Genomic DNA, 17,455 nt, shown 5'->3' with positions numbered 1-17,455 from the left:
TATATTTTATGCAGACCACCCATCTCTCCTCCTGTAAGATTGAGTTTACTGATTTCAGAGATATGCCATAGGCCTATAGTTGTATCTTATAAAAAGAGCCTTTTTCAAAGTTGTGAGTACAATATAGGTGAGTACACGGTCAGCCTCACTGCATAGCTCATGCATTAGAAAGATTTGTCTCCTGTTTCAGTATCAAGAAGTGGCATTTTATCTTCTTGTTGCCCGAGTCATGCTGTATTTTTCCTTTCATCAGCTTCCCCTCTTCATGTTGCCTACTGAGGACAAATGTGTGGCTCCATCTGCACCAAGTGTGCGTTTTGCATATTAACCTAACTCTTACTTTCTACTCATCTTCCTTACCATTATTTTTCTCTATGATTTCCTTCTCATTTATTTTAAATTTAATTTTATGATGATGTATTGCATGTACTTTGGCAAACGGTTCAACATCTTCCAGGAGTCAAGTAAGTAAATACATGCATGCATGAATACTAAAACTGCAAAGCACCATCCATCTATGGGGTCCTGTAAATAGCTGCACCGTTCATCTGCTGACTTTCTCGCATTCTGAAAGAGTACAGATGTAAAAAGGATGGACGGAGATTACTAGGAAGTTATTAGAAGGCCAGTTTTCACCCAGAGGTAGTTGGTTGTATTACAATTTGTGGGTAGAATACTGAGAAGGAAAAAAACGTGTTTCTTAATGACAAAACAACTGAGAAGCACAGAATCCAGTGATTCTGATAGTCGCTCCATGTGGTCAAATTCAAACAAAACATTAGATTTAGATTTTTCCCACTGAGTTGATTGATCACTTTGACGTTGTGAAGGTTGGACAACTTTTAGCTCTTAACAGCCTGTGGATCTAGTTGGCGCAGAGGGTAGCAATGGGGCATACCGCAGGCTTCACTGTGCATGAGATGTGGTTGTAATTAGCCCACCACCTGGGGGGGGTATGTTGCAGGAGGTGAACATGCTAGTGGCCTGTTGAAGCCATGTCCCCATTATATGGAGGAAACAAATGATCTATAAAAGTTCTTGGAAACAAAACAATAAAATCCAGTGACCCTCTGGGGAAAAAAAGTTAGCCAGTCTGTGGCTACCTCCCAAAGTATTATATTGTATAAAATATTTCTGCCTTAAATTAATATAACCTGCAAAAATAGAAATAAACGTTGAAGCATTGAGTGAAAGCATTTCATTCCAAATTGAAACTGGATTTCTGTTTCTCTCCGTCGGTAACAGCTTGTGACCGTCTGTTGAAAAGAGTCTATGGGACAGGTCCGTGGAAAATCTGTAGGAGATAATAAACACAGTTGCAGTATTAAGAAATAAGTTGGTTGTGTAATTTAGAGAAATCGTCTAAGACTGAAAATGTGAAACTAGCAGTGTGTATCCAATATAAATTACACTTTCCTTCTACTGTATTCTTTTTCATAAATCCTCACTTCCTCGGTCTGGTTTGTTTATTTAGTAGGGTTTCCAGAGGGTTCATTCCAGACCACGAAGCTACAAGAAGAGTGCTAGATGGGATTACGCTGACTGGTCTTATCTGTGCTTCTTAAATGCTTTTGACAATCTCTGGTTCGGTTCATAGGCACTGCTGTTCCATGTGGCATTTCCCATTGGAGGAGGAGATTTATGCAGAGCGTTCACTTCCGTAGAGGCCCGTTTTTGGTGGAGTGCATGCTCTCCTGATCTTATGCTGAGATGTGGGTGGGAAGCAGGCCCATCACGGAGGCGAAAGTCAGCGAGGGCCCAGGACATATCTGTGCAAGGATTTCCACCTACAGCCCTGGCTGGAGGGTGGGGGTGGAGGCCTGACAGTTTCTTTACATCTCTTCTTCCAGGGTAAACATGCTCTTTCAGCCCTGCTTGTTGCCCCAGCTTTGCAGGGAATGTCCTCAATTCCAGAACACTGGGCCCCCGGTTTTGCAATTCCCTGGTGCTCTGTGCATACAGTATTTGATCTCATTCACACTCTAAGAACATGCACAGTAGGGATGAAACCCCGAGATGAAGTCCTGCCTTCGCCCTTGGTTGCTTTAAGATGTTCCCACTGCTTCGCCTTGAATCTTCCTGTACGGAAACCAAGACGGGAAAGGATACCGAGAGACATCCATGGAGGATCACTTCCTTCTGAATGGTCCATTGCTCTCTCAGTGTCTCTGCTCATCCCTTGGCTTTGGGATTCTGTGCATCGTGTCATCAGCGTTCCTGCTGATCTGGGATGTATGGGCTACTGGAGCTCTGGTTTCTGAGAATTTAATTAAATCGGTATTTTGTTATCTGGGAAATTTTAATCCAGACAGGATTACCATACACAATTCATTGGGCCAGAGTTTCCACAAAAGGGAATCCCTGTAGCTACACATCAGCTTTCATGTTTAACAACACTCTCGGTGCTATAGCCCTGGGGAAACTTAGAGTCGTCAAGGAGGTGAAATCGATTATTCAGACCTTTTATTAAACAGACACACTGCTAAGTGGGCAGCCGAACGTGTGAACAGATTAATAGGCAGAGCAGTGGGAGGATAAATTAGGTCCAGGAGCTATGCTTTAATGTGTTTAAGGTTGTAGGGTGTTTAATGTAACGTGTTTCAGCGTTCCATGGTTTGATCACCATTTCACAGGTGGACAGAGTAATTGTTTGAGGGCCCTGCTGAAGTGTAGGCGTCCCCAGCGTTCATGAAGCTGACTTCGCAGATCCCCTCAGCTCATGTTCCCTTTCAAAGCTCAGTCATTTGCTTGGAACATGCAGGTGACTTGGCAGAAGCTGACTTTTGGGAAACTCGGTTGTGCTGTGAGAACAGATGACTTCTGTGCTTGTTCTGCAGTGAACCCTCAGTTCTCAGTATTCTTTGGGTTGGATACCTGAATAAACAACCTGATGGTCACGGTGTCTCCTTCCTCTCTAGCTCAGGGTGCTGTTCCCTTCAGAAAGCCCTCCTGGTCAAAGATTTGTAACGTAGAAAGAATCCAAACATATGCGGCTTGGTCTGATTCCCTAAACTTAACAGACATCTGTCCAGGCCAAAGCAACCTGTAAAAGCATGGAGATGACAGATGCGACACATTTGGCACTGAGCTTGGTTCCAGTAAGTGTAAGGTTGTTGGCGTCAGGAATTTTGCGAAGACAGTTCATGTCAGCTGAACTGGGCAATGAGAGTTCCTGGAGAAAATCAGCTTTAAGCTAATTTATTAAGAAAGATAAACATAAGAGTAGGCAGAGAATATGTGATGTTCCAGGTGGGGTAAACAGCTTGGGCGGCAAAGCAGAGGTAAGAACTAAGGATTCATAATTAATAGACCTAAGAGTGTGTGTTTGGGAAGAGCTTCTATTCAAGGAAGACAGAAATTGATGTGGTTTCTTTGCTTTTGTCTTCATATTTCTTCATATTGTTATGATTTGTCTAAGAGGATAGGATTTCCAGATACAGACATTGATTGTGGATCCAAGTGAGAAGCTATATGCAATCTTTTCTTCAAGGATTCTGCCCTTTACTTGAAATCCTATGGAAACTCAGTCCCTGAACCAGGCTCTTAACTGTTGACTAGTTGGGTGACGGTGACAGACCAGGAGGAGCATAGGGCTGCTCTTAGTTTAACTGGTTACCAACATAGAGTCTAGATTACAAGTGCAGTTTTGAGAGATCAGTGCCCACCATAACAGCCACGAATGAACATCATCCCCCTCATTCTGCATGTCCAGACTTGATCCTCTGTAAATATGAAATAGAATAATAACTCCAGAATCTTAAAACCATCTTCATCTGAATTTTTTAAATGACAGGATGCTTTTTGGCACCTAGTTGATTAGTGGCTGGTGGATTGGTTAAAAATTAATGACAAATTAGAAAGATAAGAAGTAACATCCCATATTAATGTTCCATACCAATAGCCAGTGCTTTCTTAATTAGATGAATTTCCAAAATTTAGCCATACATGTTTATTAGAACAGATTTTTCACAGCGTAATTGTGCCAGACATCAAAGACTTTTCTATCCTTGACAATTTATTTGTGAGACATTGTTTTTAAAAAGCACAAAAGCAAAAACTAAGTATAGAAATGATCACTCGTTCTGTGTCCTTTTCCTTTTTCCTCACTGAATCAAGATGCTCTTCCATGCTCATAGTGGATAAGACTGTCTAAGCATTTGTCTTTTACTGAATATTTTAAAATCAGTGATCGTCAGTTTGTATAAAACACCGTACATCTGTACTTGCACAGCCTAAGTGCAGGACTCCAGCTTTCTTTGTCATATCTCATCTGGTTGGTGTTGGCTCAGTGTCCAGGCACCATGATAATTTTGAATCATGATTTTTAAAATTTCTGCCATCTAGCCTGTTAGAATCTATCCTCATTTTTGTGCTATTTCCAATTTTGATATACAGAGCGTTAGTGTCTTTCTTCATGCATGTAAAAGTTTTTTGAAAATGAGAAAGCTGAGACAGGATCTTGTGGTCCTTCCTCGCAGAGTTCACTAGAGGTTGACACTGGTCCATTGTCTTAACACCTTATCCCTAAAGCCTTTCAACCAGATTCAAGTCCACTGACTTCTATCACCAGGGAGGGGTCATGTTATCTTCCTTGGAAATGAGACAAGGCGGCCCCAGGTGAAGCCTGGAGAGTTAAGTCCATTCCCTTTCACCTTCTCCTTGGAACGGAGGCTGCACCGAACCATGAGGAGTTCATCCTCTCTCTTTTATTCTGAAAGCGCTGGTGAGAAACTGGACCAGTCCGCTTCCCGCTTCTCTTTGGAGAACGTAAGTTGAAACACTTTAATTTCTCTCCTTTGGATAGTTTTCTTTGTGTTCCTGCTCTCCTGCGGAGAATAAGTGGCGTGTGAGAGAGGCAACGAAGGCCGAGGTGCCGCAGCCTGTTCTCAGGAGGGTGACTCCACCGTGCGGGCCTTTGCTTGAATTTTTGTGAGAAGACAGTGCCGTGGTTACAGCCACAAGCTTCGCAGTCTGGTTGGGGGGTTTTGCACCGTCACTGTCATTCAAGTGATGTGTCATTTAACTTTACCTTCTGAGCCTCAGTTTCCTCCTCAGTAAAAAGGAATGATGCAAACGCCCCATATGATGGGTTCGGGTGAGATGAGCTAAGACTGTGTCTGTGGATTTGCTCAGCACAGGGCTCAATGCAGGTACCGATTGCACGTTAGGTGTCAGTTCTTAGTAAAGTTGGCAGGGTGACAGCTTTCTTTATGGGAATGTTCTGCTCAGGGAGTCAATAGACTCAAGAGTGGGTAGGAGCTCTCGGAATCTGGTTACTTCCTGCCCAACTCAAGGCTCGAGTGGACATCTCGAATAGTTAGCCCTCACCAAAAAGAATCATTGTTTTAGAGCCATTCAGAATACATCATTCTAGAAGGGAGGCCTGAGGCTGAAGTGGGGGTTAAAGCTTCTGCACAGCACAGCTGGTTTTCCAAGGGTTAGGCCACGAGACCAGAAACTGGCAGACATCAGAGTCCCCTAATGATCTTGGAAAGTTTCCTCCAGGGGAAGTTGTGGCATTTCAACACCACTCAGCATCACGGAAACAGGCCATCCTGGACCTTGTTGTCTGTGGCCTCTGCCTGAGTTCCAGGCGCAGCGGAGAAGTTCAAGTGCTGTGGGCTTCATTTCTGATTTCCCTCGTGTCCTTAAAAACATGTGTGGCTTCTAGTCAGTTTCCAATCATTATTTCAACATGACTCCACTGTGGTTTATAAAGTAGGCTGTGTTATATTTGACTCAAGGGATCTATCACTTTGTGCTTTTTGGATGCTCACTTGAAAAGTTGACTTAGCTCCTTCCGACTCCTTGGTGACAACTTTGTGAGGTCCCTTTATTTCACTCTTTAGGTCTGTTCTCCTCAGGTGCAAGGGTGGTGGTCAAAAATCTACCAAGAATTTCACTACTCTGGCTGTGGTCCATGCTCTTGGTGATGACTAATTAAAAAGGTACCATGAAGAGTGTTCAGATGACATGTCGTCTCACTGGGGAGACCGTGCATGCACTAAGCGTGGTGCTCATGCAAAATCCTATAAGGAGCAGAGCAGATATTTGCATGCATGTCACGATAGAGAATTCACAGGGAAAAGAGAAAATCTCAGTTCCTGCCATTCCGCTGGGGTCATGCTTTCTGTGGTTCTTTGCCCTCGGTGTGTCTAACCCCCTTTTCCCACAGCATTTTGATTTTATAGGCCTTTATTTTCATCAGTGTTTTGTGTTGAAAAAAATATATGTTATATTTGGAGGCAGTTATCTTGTAAGTTCCTCTAAAGGTGGTTTTGAAGGCGCAAATCTTGTACGTAGAAGGTGGACCAGTTTAGCAAAGAGCCTTGCTGGTGAGATACGTAGATGGCTTTCATTTCAAATCATTCCAAGAGATGTATAAAAATAAATATAAATATCTAGCTACTAATTTAATTTATATCCTTCTAATCTGAGAGCAGCTTTATAAAAAATGGAAATTTGGCAATGAAACGGTGGAAATGAAAAGCCCATTGTGTGGGGCTGGTGAGGACCCGCAGACAGTGTTCAACAATAACGTCTGTACTCTCAAGGCTGCGCGTCTACTGCTAAATTTGTCAACACGATCTGTAATCCCGTGGTTCCAATGCAGTTACACCAAATTCCAGAGCTGTTTATCAGCTCTCTGCAGTTAAGGGTGAGTTTCGCGGTGCCCAACATGGGTAGGTAACACCAACCAGATCATGACAACCCAGCAGCTATAAGAGTGAGATAGAATAATTCTTATTACCCCAGAACCTGCTTCTTAAAAACAAGTTTTTCCATCAAGATACATAATATGTCAAGAGGTTGAAACTAGCCTTTCCCTGAATGTTTGCCTTCTTCTTCCTGATAAGACGTGTTAGCCGTGTATTCCATGATTGAAGTCAGTTATGTGACTAGTCAATCACACATTTGATAGTGATGTTTTGGATAAGCTTCTGTATTTAAGGATCTCCCAGAAAATAGTTCAAGAATTAGGAAGCACTGTGGGTGTTTCAAGCAGAAAGGGGTTCAACACAGGGGATTATATGCTCACAAAATCAATGGAAGCACCCAAGGGGCAGAGGTCAAGGGTGGCTGCTAAACCATCGCCATTAAGGTGCATCTCTGTCGCTTGTTTCTGAGTCGGGAAACCCTGATCCTGCTGTTGCCACCGAATAACACAACAGAGAAGGACCCTGAGTCTGGGCATGGCGACAGTCCTCAAGAATATGTACCCCATGCCCTCACTTGCTCACCAGCAGGACAGCCTCCACCTCCCTTACGTCTTCCAAATCTTCCCCCTTCCTCAACTTGAATTCACTTAATTCATACCTCCTGCATGCCAAGGAGACTAGGAAATGTGGATTTTTACTTTTCTGATCTTTCCAGCTAGAAGAAGTTGGAAGGGAGCATCTAGCAGGTAGTAATTTCTGAGCTTATGTGTTGAGGATGGAGACAAGAGGTGTTAACCATATCTGACAAAGAAAGAGAGAAGTGTGAATGAAAACATCAAGTGTGGAATTGGGCAAGGTCCATTAAAAAATCCAGGTGACTCTTTCAAGTAAGGGGAGTCATGAGTTTCTTGGTGGTGAGGTGTGACATGAGTGTGTCTGGAGGAGAAGGTTGTCCCAGTGTCTGCAGTCAGTTTCCTGGGCCTGGAAATGGGTTGCAGAATTAATGAGACTGTTGAAATCCTGAATTCTTGTCACCTTCTCATGGTGCCAGCAACTGGGAAGTTAACTCAATCAGTGGAATTAAACCCCTTTCATCTTACACAATAACAACACAATACTCTTGAGAAATGAATGGTGTGCATTTTTATAGCACTTCATGCTTTTTAGAGGAGACAAAATAGCACAAAGTTGAGCTGTGGAACATTCGACAGACATTTTACTATTGGAAATTGCTTTTTCCAAACAAAAAATTGGGCAAAGCCAGCCCTTTGCGCCTCTCACAGGCTTGGAAGCGTTCTCCCCCTCCACTCTCTTTTTGTGGCCTGGACACTGCAGTGGCTACCCTTGCGGCTGTGTTTCTGAGGGCATGCTTCGTTGGACATTGAATGGAGCCCGACAGTGTCCTTCCCAGCCTGGAAAGAGTTCTTCCGACTCCGCCAGTTTCCGGCCTGCCAGACCGCTGGATGCCCTTCAGTTGACTGGCCATGTGGATCCTTATGGGGCCACAGACTTTAGTGCCAAGAGAAACCATGCTACCTCTGGATGACATTATTAAGTGTTTTATGACAAAAACACAAAGTATAAACACAGACCTCTTTTGACCTTGGTGTTCACTGCTAAGAATCTGCTTTATGACATCTTATGAAACCCAGCAAACCCCATTTTGTTAGGACCATGACTTTAAAAATTGCATGTCATTGAGTTAGACACTAAGTCAATATTCTTGATGCTTCTTGTGGTAGGGGTATTAAAGTAGCTTTATTTCCTGTTATTAGGTCTGCTTTCTTTGTGGTTGTTGTTGGAAGCTTGGAAGAAGGGTGGGAATTCTAGCTGTGGAGACTCATGGGCAAGACGGAACAGTGAGGGAGAGTGACACTGAGGGAGAGTCCTGGAGTGATGCTTTCAGAGAAGAATGGGCATCAGATACAACGCCATCACCAGAGCAGTGAAGCAGAGATTGACTGTAGAGCTGCTGAGCTGGTGATGAACATGGCGAATTTCCATCAGGAGAGGCAACTTAGAATGAATGAGGTGGGGAGGCTGGCCCATTCCCCACTCCTTGCAGAAATGACACTAGGAAGAGGGCATATGATTGGGTGGGGGAATGAGGCTGGTACATGTGTAGGATTTGACATATTTCAGGTGTGTGACATAAGAATGCCGTTGAGGTCTGAAGTGTTTGCATTTTAATCATACTATTTGTGACCCAAACAAAGAATTCAAAATTTAGGCAAAGAGTTGAAGTGATGTGAGGAAGAAGCACATTCTTTTTTTTTGGAAAAAGAGAAAAGGATTCTTGTATGCTTTTCTTCGTATACATGACATTGTGTAAGACCTGGCTTCATTTACAAATATGGATGAAAAACATTTAACAAAACCGCTCATAGGAGTCTAAGGGCTTGGTTTCATTACCCAAGAAATGTCTCCGAGGGTTGACGTTTTCAGTATAGAGTATTCTTTGTTAGACTCAGCCCTAAGTTCTCGTCTCATTCATCAAATTGTCAGCAGAGTCCACCATTTTTGGCTCTGGATGGCGTTTCTAGATGTAGAGGAAAAAAATTAAAACATGTTACATAACTCAGTTCCAAAATGGAGGCAGACCCTCTGTCTGTGTAAACCCTAACCTTTTGGGAATTGCCCCAGTTCTGCCAAGTACTTGACTGCTTCATTTGGTAGGGAAGAGAAGGAAAATTCACCGAGGCAGATACTTCTTATCGTATTTACCTATCAAAGTTTACATCAAGCTTTGCATTGAAAACTGATTAAAATTGGGAATTGTTCTTCAGATGCTGACTTCCCAGCAAATATCCGGAATGAGTCTGATTGCCGGTCTGTCAAGTAGTTAAGTGGCACAGCGGCCTGGGAAAGCATTTTCTTGAAGGTGGGGTCCCTTCTACCTTTTGTCCCTTGTATCAGTTTCAAAATTTCCCCAAAACCCCATAAGAGGCAGAGATTGCAGAGGTGGCCCAGCTCCCGTTCTCTTGGGATCCTGGTGTGACCCCTGGGAACGGAAGGGGGACAGCCACAGCCTTAGTCACGGGGGCCTCAGGTGAAGGGCATCAGCAACACAAGTGTTTGCTTTGTCTCCCTCATTGCCTCACTGTTGCTTTTGGCATTGCTTTGTTTTCCTTTTTGGGTCCCCAAAGAGGTTAATATTGTGTGTATTTGAGTAACTAAAACCCCAGATGACTCTGACTTGTTTTTTGGTGAGATTTGCTGATGGGTCATTGGTCATCCTTGGCCACGTCCTCTCCTTACTTTATCCAGTTGGTCACAGGCCCATCAGTGGAATTTTGTTTCTACTGTGGTTGTGCGGTTACAACTCTCAGAAAGATCTCCACCCCATTTCATTTGTTGGTGATGGGGCAACCAGACAAGCGAGCTGAAGAGAAGCAAGGAGAAGAGTGGAGAGTCAAGAAAGGGCAGGGTGGTGCCTCTGTGGTGCTGATGGTATGGCGCTGCCATCCCAGAGCTCTCTCCTGGCACCAGTGCCATGGGCAAGAGATAACGGCAATTACTCACGGGCTGATTAGCAGTTCAGAAGGTGACAGAAGTCATCTTTCACCAAATGTTATGGGATGCTCGGCAAACACTTGCACAGCCTTAATATTTTAAGAGTTTAGTAAAATGTAACCTCACTTCAAATCAAATCAAGGTCATTGGTGCTGTAAAATATAATTTACAAGCACGTCTTAGAGTGGACGCGTATTTTTATGACAGTGATGAATGAATTTTTACAGGCTTGTGGTTTTAAAATGTACAGGGCAGTCTATCTTGTTATTCAGGCTTGTGTTCTTTCTTAAATTCCTCATAAAGGATGTGAAAGAAGCAATCTAGCAGAGCAAATTATCGAAAGTAAAAATAAATGAAATAGGAGTTTGGAAAGAAAGGTTTCTCCCTCTGAATGGAGAGCGTTCCTTAAATTATGTCTGTTACAAAGAAAGCAGCCAGCTTGAGCGTGCACACCTGGACATCGTCCACTTCTTTCTGGACTGTTTATTGGGTGTCTATTTTGGTACCATGGCCGAGCTTAGGCAACCTGCTCATTCTTTCCTTCCAGCCCTGGACCAGGAGGGCGCTGGGCTGCTAGATGGGGGGGGGGGAGCAGCTGTTTCTTTGGAGTGCACCCAGGCGACTTGTGGAACAAAGGACAACTTCTTCCTCATCCCTGGGCCACCCTTTACCTGGCCAGGTCTCTGCCCAGTCATGTAGCCCCAGAAGCAATTCCTCCCGTTGGATGTCAAGATCGATTCCGCTAGACGGAGCTCAGACTCAGGGTCTCCACGTTGCAAGGCTGCCGTGAGGAACGTAAGTGTCGAGCCCACTGGCTATGTTGTTATATCATTAGGTTTGCAGCAGTAATGGGAGTGTTGTTATTCCTGTTTCCATGGACCTAAAAACTTGTCATTAGCAACTGCATTTATAGTGACAAGCACTGGCTTAGCTCCTATCTGAAGTAGCCATGTCTCGAGAAATATTTCAGAAATATTCTCAGAAATGCAAGCCTGCACTACTCAGTCCATAGGTGGAGGGCTGCGGAAGGGGTAAAATAAAAAGCACAGACTTAAAAACAGGGTATGATGCTTATGTGTGCAATACAATTCACCATTTTCCTTTTGAGTTTTATATGAACAGGCACGATTCTTGGGCACAAATGTCCAAAATTTTCAAAGTGACTTTCAAATGCCATGAGCACATGCATGTGGTCGAAATTCCTTCTTCTTGGGGTTTGACTCCATGTTGATTCTTAACTTCTCCTTCTCAGTTGCCTTATCTCTGAATAAAGAAGACACGCTCTCTCTCTTCCCTTTCATGGTTTCCTCATTCTGTTTTAATGAATCAGAGTGGAGGGAGACACTTGTACAAATTTCCGTCACATATTATGCTAGGGGGAGGTTGGCTTCCTGAGCTGCTGTAACTATTCAAATGTTTTGAGAATAAATAGTTCATGGTAACTCCTTTTTGTTAGTCTTAAAAACGTTCTCCTTGAAAATCTTGTTGTCAATTGGGAACTTTCAAAAAAACTTTGCTCAGGAGAAAATCCAAGCAGACATAGTTGTCTTGTTCTGCTGAGTGACACTGAGAGGGAGAAAGAAGTCCCTTGAATCAGGGGAGCATGGAAAGGACAATAGAAATGATCCTAATACTTGGCAAAAAATATTTATTGGACAAAACTCCTCATTCAAACATGGATGTGTGTCCTCAAACGTTTAGTGTTCCACAGCTGCCAGTGTGAGGGTGCCCTGAACTTAGGAGACCTGTAGAAATTCTACACATCCTACAAAATCAACATCCATCTTACTTGGATCACCGTAAACTCTCCATTCTTGTCACCAATACTTCCTTTCTAAGATCCTTGAGGGTGAAAATGGGGCTTCTTACTGAAAATATGGTTAATAAATAGTTATGAAATGAATGTTTGAATGATGTATTATTGTCCTTGAGAAATGTAGGAAGACTCAGGGAAAAGAAACATTTGTCTGTAAGACAAATATTCACAGTTAACCTGTCAGTTATTGTAAATTCCTAGGGCACGTCGTGGACTCAGATGATCCAACCAAAAGAGAATGAAAATCGAAAGCAAAGAATTTCTGGAATGTCACAGCCAGCGTTCACATCCCAGCCTGTAGTTTAATAGGGTAGAAGCAGGAAGACCCAGCAGATTCTCTCCAGGTCCTGGCTTTCTCAGACCACATCTTCATGGGAATAACTTCCAGAGTCCCTTTAGGCGTTGACTTTTAATCAAACGCTGGTGTTCATCAATGTATTATTGGCGGTTAACTATTCCAAGCACACTTTCAAGCCTGTGAATCTCTTTGTTGGGAGTAGTGAAAAAAAATGTTGAAAATGTAGAAATATGAAAGTAAACGTGTAAAATATGTAAATATAGAGAAGAGAGAACAATGAGAGTACGTAAGAGTAGCTGTTATTTTCTAACTTAAGATTGGAAAGTTTTGTACATTTTCCTTAGAGCCTTTATTCGAGAATGGATGGTTACCCGTCGTCTCCCACATGGACTTTTTGAATTATGGACAGGGTGAGCCTCAGAAGGTCTCCACAATGATGTGCATCTCTCTGCGGGGGTGGGGGGTGGGGAGGTGGCCTCCTGATTCTGAGGAGCCTTTATCTTGAAGAGGACACTCAAACTCAATTCCTAGTTGGAGCATGATTTATAAAGATATACTTTATTTGCCTTTTATAAGCTGCGGATATTTATGGATCGTAAAATAAACGTACCCAAAGAAACTTCTCTAAATATCTATTTAATTATTTTTTATGTCTAAACTGCACAGAGAGTTAAAACCTAAGGGAAAAGGGGAGTGTTAGATTTCGCGATGGACATAGAATGCTTTGAGGAGGAAATGAAGGGCTCGGGACCCACCAGCTATTAGTTCCTTCTGTGGCTGGAGGAATCCACGGTGTGAGCTACTCTGTGAGAGTGGATCTGGGGACTGAATTGGAGCCCACGTTCTGCTAAGAGCATTCTCTCTGTGCTTGTTGTGTTCAAGAGGCCCAGCTTAACCCAGATGTAAGCACCTTCCCAGAGCACTGTGCCCTCCCTCTAAATCCATGATTTCTCCTGAACCTGTTTCTCACTGGTTCTGCATCGCCGCATCCAGAGCAGCGACCAGAATCTGGCAGATGCTCAGTAAACATTTATCTTTGGGTACACTACGGCGCCCTCCTCCCCTACCTGGGTTACAGTTCTTGAGCTCAGTCCTGTCTTCGATTTTCCACTTAATCCCTGTGTGACTTGGACCTCTATTTATCTTCCTTCTTCCCCCCTTCTCTCTTGTCTTCTGTCTTCTCTCTCTTCCTCCCTCCCTCCCTTCTTCCTTCTTTCCTCCCTCCCATCAGTTCTTCCTTTCTTTCTCTCCTTTTATAGCATTGATGTGATGATCAATTTTGCCAGATCACCCTGAAGTGGAAGCATGGGGGTGCTATGAAGGTGTGTGTTAGTGAAGTGCGTACAACACCGGGTCCCCTGATCCCCTCTGTGTAAGCCCCGGGACACCTAGTGGGGTGCTGTGGATCCAGCATCCCTGGGACTTGCTTTTTGAACAAAGTTTAAGGAAAGTCTGTTCTTGGGAAACGACATATAAGCTCAATTTTTAATAAATGAGAATTTGGGACTTCGAAAGAGCAGATTATTTTGGCTGGATGTGGAAAATGTGAGATTACAGTCCTTTTTAGCTGGTGGCAATGGCAGTGTCCTGATTTAGTGTAGACTTTCAAATTCGGCAAAGGTCAATAAGCCAAAAGGGCAAAATATGTGACCCCACATTCGTGGGGTTTGGTTTAAGAATGTCTCTGCTCTGTGCGTTTTTCTCTCTGTGTCTCAAGATGCCGTTTATTCTGACAGTAGTATTATTTGGCTGCTCTAGATATTTTCTTCTTTTCTCTGCTAGATTGTTGTGTTTTAAACTGTAAGAGCGAGTATTGAAGCAATTTTATTTCTCATTTCTGTACGTGATCAGCTAAATGAATGGGTTATAATTTGAATAAACGACTCCATCAGGTCACTTACATTTGAAATCAATAAATATGATCCTCTATTCGTGTTTTGCTGCCCAGAATCCCCGGTCCTCACCTGTTGGGCATTGCTCAGACCACATTTATGTATCGATGTTGGCTAACATGCGTCCAGAAATGAGGATTATCATCATACAGTGCCTTCTCATGATAACAGTACGAGGGAACTGCCCTCACTGAACTTCTCTTTCTGGGTATTGGATTCCCAATTGGTGTCAATACTGAGGACACCAGTTGACAGGGAGGAAGCAGAAGTTAGTTATGAATGGAGATGAGTTGTGTGATGTGGTTGGAATAGCAGCCTGAAAGTGTATCCATTTGTAGTTGACAGAAAAAGGAAAAGAAGAAACTAGATAAGTAAACTTGCTGAAATCAGTCATTTCTATACAACAAGCTTCTGTTGTTTAAAATAAGGACATTTCCTAGAAAGTGCAGAACGTGCTGATTTGAAAGGGTGACAAGTTAATCTTGTAAGGTGCCCCAGTATAAACTAGGTTGCCGAGCGCCCTGGTGCACGGGGACGTCCCGAGGCTGCGTCTCTGGAACCAGCTCAGCCTCTTCGTTGCGTGGAGAAGCAGCCGTGACCGAAAATGGGAAGGGCTTTGGGGAGCAGGGCACGCTTAGTGTGGGTCAAAACCAGGGTTAGAACCCAAGTGTTTTCACAGAAATCTAATAGGATGTCAAGTATTTTACTTGGATGCTGAAGATAAATGGGATCCGGCGAGCATCTTCAAGCTAAGCTGGAAGCTTTATTTTGCAACGGATTTGTAAACAAATTGGTGTAGTCATTCTTCGTCTAGCTTTGAAAAGGACAGTCTGGCTCCCTCTCTTCCTACAAATCTTCCTTTAATTGGCTGTTGGTTCTCTATGGACGGCAGAAGGAGCCTCACCCTGGCCCTGCCTTCCTCCTGTGGGGCCGTCCCCTCATGGTGGGTGGGTATCTTCCCTGACCTAGGACGTCTGAGCTCCATTCTGTGTCCAACTGGAGAGCAGACTTGTGGGTGGAACCGTCCCCAAATAAACAGTGACTTTGTTACATCGCGGAACCCACAGGCTGTGGTTGTAACAACACAAGATTTATGGAAGCTGTTGAGCCGCTCAGTGCAGGATGCTGTGCAGGACGAACGGGAGGCAAGCTGCTGCCACCAGCCAGGGCTCTGCAGCTTCCGCAGCTCGTGGGGTGTCCCTGTCAGCACGTGGCTGCCCCGTCCCGAGGGTGAAGGACTCGCTGCACTCAAACCCAGGACCCAGGATGGCTCTGGTGCCCAGGAGGCGGGGTCTGGAGCACAGCCCCTGGGAAAGACAGAGCCTTCTGCCGTCATCAGCACCCCAAAGCGGTCCCCACGGGATGGGGTGACTGGGGGAGGGGCTGATTGTTCTTTGTGCTTCCTGGTGCGACAAACCCTGGCTGTTTGGGTGGGTTCCCTTGTACCTCAAGGCATGCTGTTTCTCTTGTACATTTGCAAGACCTGATCCATTTCACGGTGACGAGATTTTGATTTCACGGTACTTCTGTCATTTCTCATGTAATGAAAATTCGCTTCTTAATAATGAGTTCTTTATTTTCCTTTCTTCTGATTTCTTCTCATCTCAAGTTTTTATTTGAATTCTTTCCTCAGAAATAGCTTTGAGGTACAATCACCTGTCGTGCAGGGGCAAACATTAAACCAGGATGAATATGGCAAGGGGTCTCCTCTTCCCATTAGGAGGGCGCTCAAAACTGTTCATGGAATAATGCGACACCAGCTAAGAAAGAGAGAAGGAAACAGGGTCCAGGTTCCTTTCTTGGTCCTCATTTCCAACACCTCCAACCTTAAGTCTGCTCCTGCCCCCAACCCTTGATGCACAGGGACTGTTTTCCCAGAATGTTCATCATGATTATGCCACCACACTCCCTGTTTATTCTCCCAACTTATTTGGAAATGACACAGGCTATTCCCATCTCGTTAGTAGTTATCTGTGAAACTCCAACAGACGTACTTCTCCAAGGCGGAAGTCAATCAGTGTCTCTGTCGTCCTGTCGAGGGGTGCAAGGATACCTGGATGTGCACACTCCAGCCGCTGGATTGTTCACAACTGGATCCCAACACCTTCGCCTGTGACTCAGCGAACATTTGTTGAGCCAGTGAAACGCTATGACCCGAAGTTCCCAATGGCAAGTGGACTTGGTGTGTGTAATCATGGTTATTCAAACCCCAGTTTACGTGTCCATAAAGCGTGGGATGGAGATTGCCTTGAGGCCGGGCTTGGAGAAGGGGCATCTGTGTCTTTCTGAGCCCAAATCATTTTTTCCTTTCCTTTACTCAAAATCAAGTTTAATCTTTGCAAGTAAAAATGAAAGTTATTAGTATCTTTTTAATCTGAAGTGCCACTCAACTGTGAAATAAAATCCTTAGCAGAAAGATCTGTGCATTCCAGTCTGTAATTTATACCGCAACAAACAAATACAATACAGGATTGATTTCATATTGCTGCTTCTAGGAGTAAACTTACGTTAATTTCGTTTTCTTTTTGCATTAAAGACTTCTAAAGCTTTTATATGCCGTTAGTCTTGCGTTTCATGAGGAATATATATTATTTTCTAATTAAGTATATTGTGTTGCTTTACCTCATTTGGGGGGATGGGCCTAGCTATATCCCCATTGAAGTCAAACTAACCACACAAAATATAAGTATCATTCTTTCTTCGAGCTGCTCGGTATTAAGAATTATTTAACAGGCTAAGCCTTTTCCCAGATGCTCATGTTTTTCTTCATCTACAGCACGTTCTTCTATGAGTGTCTCTGTGGAACAGCAGGTCTCTGGGCATTGGGGCCAGGGGTGTGCATACCCTTGGGACATACCTGCCCGTTGGCACCTGTCAGCGGCTGGAGATGTTCTCCTGGAGTCAGCCGGCCAAGCAGGGCTTCCCTGGACGTGGAATCTAGAGCCATTTTCTGACTTGCCTGTTGTTTTTCTGTCCTCTTAGCATTGCCTTGATGAAAGCCGCCAGAGCCAGAGTGTGGGCAGGGCTGCAGGGGTCCCCCAGATGTCACCCATCGATGATCCAAGACACCTGCAGCCTCCCATCTTCTCTTTCTTCCCAGGGGAACAGTTAACGAGATAATTATTTTTTCTTGAAAAGTAACGTTCTCCCAATGGTTGTGTTTTTGTTTTCCTTATGGATTATAATCTACTTTTTCAGTTGTATTCAAAGGAGAATAACAGCTCTTTCGCTGTCAGCTTCCTCTCTCTCGCCCCCGTAAGGATTCACATCTGTTTTC

General features: G+C 43.9%; 1 protein-coding gene across 4 annotated transcripts in view; it reads left to right on the top strand.

The window, feature by feature from the left end:
* Positions 1–17,455, top strand: part of SMOC2 (SPARC related modular calcium binding 2) — a 172,582-nt gene that overhangs the window by 139,331 nt on the left and 15,796 nt on the right. The window lies entirely within an intron of this gene.

This window comes from Equus przewalskii, chromosome 32 (assembly GCF_037783145.1).
Source record: "Equus przewalskii isolate Varuska chromosome 32, EquPr2, whole genome shotgun sequence".
Taxonomy (NCBI): domain Eukaryota; kingdom Metazoa; phylum Chordata; class Mammalia; order Perissodactyla; family Equidae; genus Equus; species Equus przewalskii.
Note: the sequence above shows the minus strand (reverse complement) of the source record. Positions and strands in the feature narration are given on the sequence as shown.